At 40.6% G+C, this 7,070-nt stretch overlaps 1 long non-coding RNA gene across 1 annotated transcript; it reads left to right on the top strand.

Annotated features, from left to right (window-relative positions):
* Positions 1–1,211: 1,211 nt before the first annotated feature.
* On the top strand, positions 1,212–6,603 carry LOC139702794 (uncharacterized). Its single transcript, XR_011705373.1, has 3 exons — positions 1,212–1,283; positions 5,410–5,471; positions 6,363–6,603. It is a non-coding gene; the product is annotated as an uncharacterized lncRNA (long non-coding RNA).
* The last annotated feature ends 467 nt before the right edge of the window (positions 6,604–7,070 follow it).

Here is a 7,070-nt window from a genome sequence, read left to right as displayed (position 1 = left end):
TCTCTAGGGAGGTAAAAACATGGGAAGCACGACAGACATGTTAAAGGGACAGGCAGACACCCCTGATGGGTACTTTCAGTTGCTGACAGTTAGACACATCAGAGATTCAGGTGTGACAAGTTCTCATTCATATACAAGAGTGTATGTAGTACAGGTGACACTAGTGGGTGCGAGACTGACATACAAGAACACTTGGCTTTATAAAAATGTTAAAAAAGAGGGGCTGGGGCTCAGCGGCAGTGTGCTCACCTAGAGCGTGTGAGGCCCTGGGTTGGATCCTCAGCACCACATAAAAATAAATAAATAAAAGTATTTTAAAAAATAAAATAAAAACTGGTTCAATTAGCAATAACAAATCCCTAATCCACTGTAATTGGTTGCCCTTACCACAGGCATTCCTCTAAGACAACTGGAAAAGAATGGGATTTTTAAAAAAGAGTTGGGGCGCTATGTTATTGTAAACACGATATAAAAAAGAATTTAATAAACCTGAACCCGCCGGCCATCTCCTTCCTCACGGGGTTCTGCAAAATAACACCTGCCAAAAAATAAAAGGGTGTTTTTAGCCGGTGGGCAGGGGGAAAAAAATCCCCGTCTTTAGCTTTGATCTCGAGGCCCTATGTGTCAAAAGATTAGGAAATTACATGGATCAGCCCCAGCCAGATGTCCTGGGAGTCCGGTGGACTGAGGGGCTGGCGGCAGCCGGAGGTTTACCATTTGGGTTCTGAGCCCAAATCGGCGGTGGTAGTTCCCGATTTCCGAGCTGCGCAAGTTGGAGTCAACGAGCCTCCACCGCGGGGTCCCCCAAAGATTCTTCATCCGGAAGCCTCTGGCTGCAACATCCCAAAGCTGTGGAACCACAGTGAGCTAGCCGCCCAGACGGCCTCTGCCTACCTAGCGCCGCCTGGTGGCTTAACAGAACGGCGGGCTTCAGACACTGGCCTAGCCTCCAGCTGTTAATCCGCAGGAAGTTCGTTTCCAGGTAACGCAAAGGCGGAAGTGACGATTCAATTATTCTCAAATAGACAGAACTCTTAGCCAATGGGTGCTTTTAAGAAGGAAAGGTTCTTCCACATTGGCCAATAAGAAGCGTTTGTTGCTACGAACTAGAACAAACGCTTTCTCCCTAATTCGCTTTTATCAATGTCGCACCGGTAAATTGCAATTACTCTTGGTGCTGTTTACTATCTTCTCGGAGATTTGCACCAGGCCCTGGAGGCCCTCCGGCCTAGTCCAAAAGCAACGACGCCGTGAACATTGAGACCCGATCTGGCACACCACAGGTCTGGCTATCAGTGGGATAATCAATAGTAAACAATAAAATTAATGGATAGGAGAGACATTAATGCATGAAACAAATACTTTAGGAAGAACCCTTTTGCAAAACTGAACCCAGGAGCAGTTAGCACGTTTCTAACCAGAAATACCGGAAGAGAGGGCGGGAAGACAGCAAATGAACTTGGATTTCATTCAATTGTCAGTAAAGTCAGTTTGCAGGCTTTTAAAGTACCACACCGTCGACCTCAGTTCCAGTAGCGCTGTTACGCTTAGAGGCAGCTGCGACCAGCCTGACTTAACCACCCCCCCGCCCCTACCCGCCCCAGGACACACACACACACACACACACCCAGCTGCAGGGAATTGGCTTGTTTCCCTCTCCCTTTTTGTGGGCGGCCCTTTCTGTCTAAAATTTCTATGAAATGAGAATACACTGGACTTTCAGAATTCTCCTCAGCCTTCACTTGTCATTTGCACTGCATCCTAACAAACTCCTTATATCTATCTTCTAGTTCAACATATTCATTGTAAGCTGTGGTTAATATTCCATCTAGCCCACTTACTACATTTTATTTCAGTTATTTCATTTTTAATTCCCACATCTCTCTGTGCAGAGAAATTAGACGCATTCTGATATTCTGCCCCGTTTGCTTTATTAAAAGCCCTATTTCTTGGTCTTTTAAGTACTCAACTTTTTACTATGAACTACCATGAATTTTGCAAAAGTAATCCAGATAATTTATTTGTTCATTTTCCCCCTTTATTTTCAGTGCTAGGAATTGAACCATGGCCTGGCACTTACTAGTCAAGCACCTCACCACTGAGCTACATACCGAACCTCAGCATAAAGAATTTGTGTTAACATCTTCCCCCAATGTTAACAGCTTACATAACCATAGCATTATCAAAAGAAAAAAAAAATAACATTCATGCAATACTAGGAGATCTTCTCTTATTAGGATATTTATGCCTAGCTTATTTATTTATTTATGATCTTTTAAAACTGTTCTACCTTCATGGTCAAGAATCCTTTTTTTTTTTTTTTTTCTCTTTCCTGCGTTTTGTTTCTCTCATTTATTTTTCTTCCCACGTAGTGGGAGAGACTTTGAATCCCTTTTTGTTTTTTATATATTAAATGTCTAATGTTAATAGTTCTATACTTGAATCTTTTTATTAAAATTTTCTTGCAATATCTTTTTTAAAAAGCCCTTGTATTTTCAAACTGTATGTCTGCTTTAGTTGCATCTTCTAAACATCATGGAGCTGAAAAACAATTTTTTCCAATCTTCGAGTATTTCTCTTTCCACCCAATAATTCAACACATTCTTCTATTGAAATAGTGTAACACTTTCTTTAAAAAAATAGCTCTTTGAATAATTATTCTGTGCAAGTTTGTGTATAATATTTTACATCAATTATTACAATGGATTATACCATTTAATCTTTAATATATATATAAGCAGAATTACTCATTTTAAAACATAGAAACTAAGATCAGAAAAAGCACTGGAAGATTTTGCTCAATATAACAAAGCAATTGAAGAGCAAGGATTTATACACACACAGGCTTACTCCAGAATACACAAGTTAAGTTTGTATGATATATTGCTACCTTTGGACACATTAATTTTTTAATTTAATAATTTATGCTTTCTTTTTCTTACCTCTTTCAGAGTTTAGTGCTCCATCTATTTAATTTTGATTGTTTGTCTTCAAGTTCTCAGCTTGAATTAAAATTACATATACAGTCCTTGAATGGATACATTGAGAAGTGTATTAATGAGGAACTTCATCACTGCTGAACACCATAAAGTGTTTTTACACAAACTAAGATACATATGACTAGACAGTGAATTTTATGTTGTCTGAATTTTACTTAAAATTTTTTTTATTCTTTCAAAAAATTTTGTAAATAATTATTTTGTTTTTGTACTGTGGATTGAACCAGGGGCTCTTAACCACTGAGCCACATCCCCAGCCCTTTTTATATTTTGTTTAGAGACAGGGTCTCACTAAGTTGCTTAGGGCCTCACTAAGTTGCTGAGACTGGCTTTGAACTTGCGATCCTCCTGCCTCAGCCTCACAAGCTACTGGGATTTAGGCATGTGCCACCACACCCATCTGTAAATAATATTTAACTAGAATATTTAAAGATGAAATGCTAACCCTGGATTTGCTTTAAAATATTTTAGGAGTCAGGCATGGCACTGCACACCTGTAATCCCAGTAACTCTAGAGACTGAGGCAGGAGTATTGCAAGTTCAAGGCCAGCTCTGGCAACTTAATGACACTTGTCTCAAAATAAAAAATAAAAAGGGCTGGGGATGTAGCTCAGTGTTAAGCACCCCTAGGTTCAATCCCTAGAACAAAAAACAACGTCTAGGGGCTGGGACTGGGGCTCAGAGGTAGAGTGCTTGCCTAGCCTGTGTGAGGCACTGGGTTCGATTCTCAGCACTACATATAAATAATAAAATAAAGGTCATCAACAACTAAAAACATATTTAAAAAAAATAAATAAAGGTATTGTGTCCATCTACAACTAAAAAAATTAACTTAAAAAAACAAACAACAAAAAAACAATGTCCATGTTTCAGAGAGATTTAGATGATGTGTGCCTTAGTATAAAACAGGCAGAAAACCAAAGTATTTCAGCAACTTTCATTCCCTGAGGCATCCATGGCAGAGAACATAAGGTGATCTGAATTCTTACTCTCCCTCACCCTCTTGACACAAGTCAACACACTTCACATCATACATCTCTTTCCTACTCCCACCATCTCCTAGAGCTTCTCTGGAATAAACTCCAGAGCTCTTAGGTGACTTACATGAACATTTCACAGCCCACATCATCTAATCATGGATTCCTTCTCTGCATTGTTCTGGTGTCTTCTCCACATGCAGGGACATTGCTGTTTTCTCCCAGGACTCTGATTTAACCCATGGTGAGGGAGGGAAAGCAGGAATCTCAATGGGAATGTGGGATCTTTTCAGGATGAATTCCCAAGCCCTCTGCAACTTCATGATGCTTATCTTGGCTCCCTTTCATACCAGTCTAAATCACGTAAGCTTCTTGGCACTTCTTTTTGTCTGTTTATGTAACAGATGATATAGGGCAAAAAAGAAAAATAATACCTTCTTTGATCTTCTTTCCTTTCCTCTAAAGTAAGTATATCCCAATACCACACAAATTTTTTAAAGAGAAGTGCGTTTTTTTCTTTATGTTTCTGTTTACACATTTTTTTCTAATTTTTAGGTACTTTTTTTCTTTTCTTTTCTTTTTCTTTTTTTGTACTAGGGGCACTTAACCACTGAGCCACATCCTCAGCCCTTTTTTTATATTCTATATAGAGACAGGTCTCTCTGAGTTTCTCAGGGCCTTGCTAAGGCTTGCTTTAAGCTTGCAATCCTCCTGCCTCAGCCACCAAACCACTGGGATTACAGGAATGCACCACAGCACCCAGCTTAATTTAGGTACTATTTACACATAGTGAAATACACGAATCTCGAGTGTGCCAATTGATGACTTTGGATAAAGGTATGTCCCCATGTAACTCACAGACTAATCATCATATATAGATTATTTCCATCACCTCAGAAAGTTTTCTCATGATGTTCCTAGTTGATCCCTCAATAGCCACTGATATTGCTTCCCCCAATAGCCACTGATTTGCTGCCACTATGGATAATACAATAGAATCAGTTCTAGACCTTCACATAAACAGAAACATATATGATGCACTCTATTGCGGCTGATTTATTTTGCTCAACATAATGCTTTGGGAATTTATTCATGTCATTATATGTATTAGTAATTTGTTCCTTTTTTTAATTGGTGAGTAGTTCTCTATTATGTGGTCATATCACAATTTGCTTACCCATTCACCAGCTAACTGTTATTTGTGGCTATTATTAATAAAACTGCTATAAACTGTCCCATACAGATTTTTAAATTTTTATTAGTTGTTGATGAATTTTTAAATTTGATTTATTTATTGGTACGTGGTGCTGAGAATCGAACCCAGTCTTCACACATGCTCGGCAAGCACTCTACCACTGAGCCACAATCCCAGCCCCCATACAGATTTTTTTTTAAAGAGAGAGAGAGAAAATTTTTAGTATTTATTTTTTTAGTTTTCAGCGGACATTGTTTGTACGTGGTGCTGAGGATCGAACCCGGGCCGCACACATGCCAGGTGAGTGCACTACCGCTTGAGCCACATCCCCAGCCCCCCATACAGATTTTTGTATGGACATATTTCATTTCTTCTGGGTAGATACCTAGCAGCAGGATTTCTGGGTCAATGATAAGTGTGTGCTTAATTTTATAAGAAACTATGAACTTGTTTTTGAAAGCAATTACACATTTTACACTTCTAGTAGCAATGCTTAGGCAGCTACTTTGAGGATTAAAAAGAGAAACTGGAATAACATGTCTTGATCAGGGCCAGCATGCCAATATCTGCTGTGTTAATCTCCTGGCCCCAGTTCACAAAATGGGGAATGTAGGGTAATATTTCCAGAGAGCAAGTGGGCTCTAGTTCACCCATGATTTGAGCAATTACTCCTGTTCTTGAGGAAGGGTAGAGTCCTTGAATGGAAGTGCTGAGATAGAAGAAGCAGTAAGAACTTGCCTGGCTCACCAAGGCTTCCCAGTATTCTAGATGGACGGTGGAAGAGGGTGCATCATATTCAGCTGGTGACACTAATTTTGGCTTATCATTAGCTTTCATGCCCTCCTCTGGTATGTCTTTTTATTTCTCTCTACCTTTATAGAGGCCCTAAAACATAGAGTTTCCCTCCCTCCAAAATTTATTGAATACTAGGCTGGGGTTGTGGCTCAGTGAAAGAATGCTTACCTAGCATACGTGACGCACTGGGTTCAATCCTCAGCACCACATAAAAATAAAAGTATTGTGTCAACCTAAAACTAAAAAATATTTTAAAAAATTTACTGCACACTTACTGTCATGAGCCATCTGTGGGCTGTGTGTGGGCTATGTTGCACGTAGTAGCCTAATGAGGGGATAAGTCAGGCGTTGAGAACCTCCCATGGCACCCCCACAGGGGTTGATCCCTTGGTGCAGGTGAACTTCTCCCTCAAGCACGGCTAGAGATCCCACACAGCACCTGAGATGGATGTGACCTGCCAAGATGCCAATGGACCTGCTGACTGCAAGACACCAGGAAGCAAGACTCCACCCTTGAAACCTTATCCTTGCCTTTGATGTCCCCTGATATAAATAAAGCAAGTGGGAGCTCCATTTTGCCAGAGTATAGAAGTTCCATCCGTGTGATCAGCCCGTCTTGCTCCCTCTTTTGAAACTATTTTCTGTGTCCTGTGGTTTTTTCATCATTCTATTTTTCTTAGCTTTTATTTCTCAGGCTGCCCATTCCACCCAGGGGAACCCCATGTCCATCGCCTGTACCTCACATGGACATGGTTCCCACAACTTTGTCCCCCCTGTTAGGAAGGGGAAACTCTCAGGCCCAGTGGTTCTACCAAGAGGTTTCTGTTCAGCGTTTCCAAACTCTACTAGGAACATCTGGAGGGAGTTTCTAGAGGTGTTGTCTCCACTGAAGCCATAACTTCCACGGGGCGGGGGGGGGGGGGGCGGCTTCCTTCTGCAGCCTTCATTCCTAGGGAGCATTGTTCCTGCAAGCAGGAGAGGACTTGCGCCAGCAGCCCAGATTACAGCCTGGGCCTTGATCTCTCTATGTCTAAGCAAAAGTCCTATCCACAAGCGAACATTTAACGTGATAAACATTTATTAAGCACCTACTGTGTATAAGGC

Source organism: Marmota flaviventris, chromosome 18, assembly GCF_047511675.1.
Source record: "Marmota flaviventris isolate mMarFla1 chromosome 18, mMarFla1.hap1, whole genome shotgun sequence".
Classification (NCBI taxonomy): domain Eukaryota; kingdom Metazoa; phylum Chordata; class Mammalia; order Rodentia; family Sciuridae; genus Marmota; species Marmota flaviventris.
The sequence above is the reverse complement of the archived record's forward strand: the minus strand, read 5'-3'. Positions and strand labels throughout refer to the sequence as shown.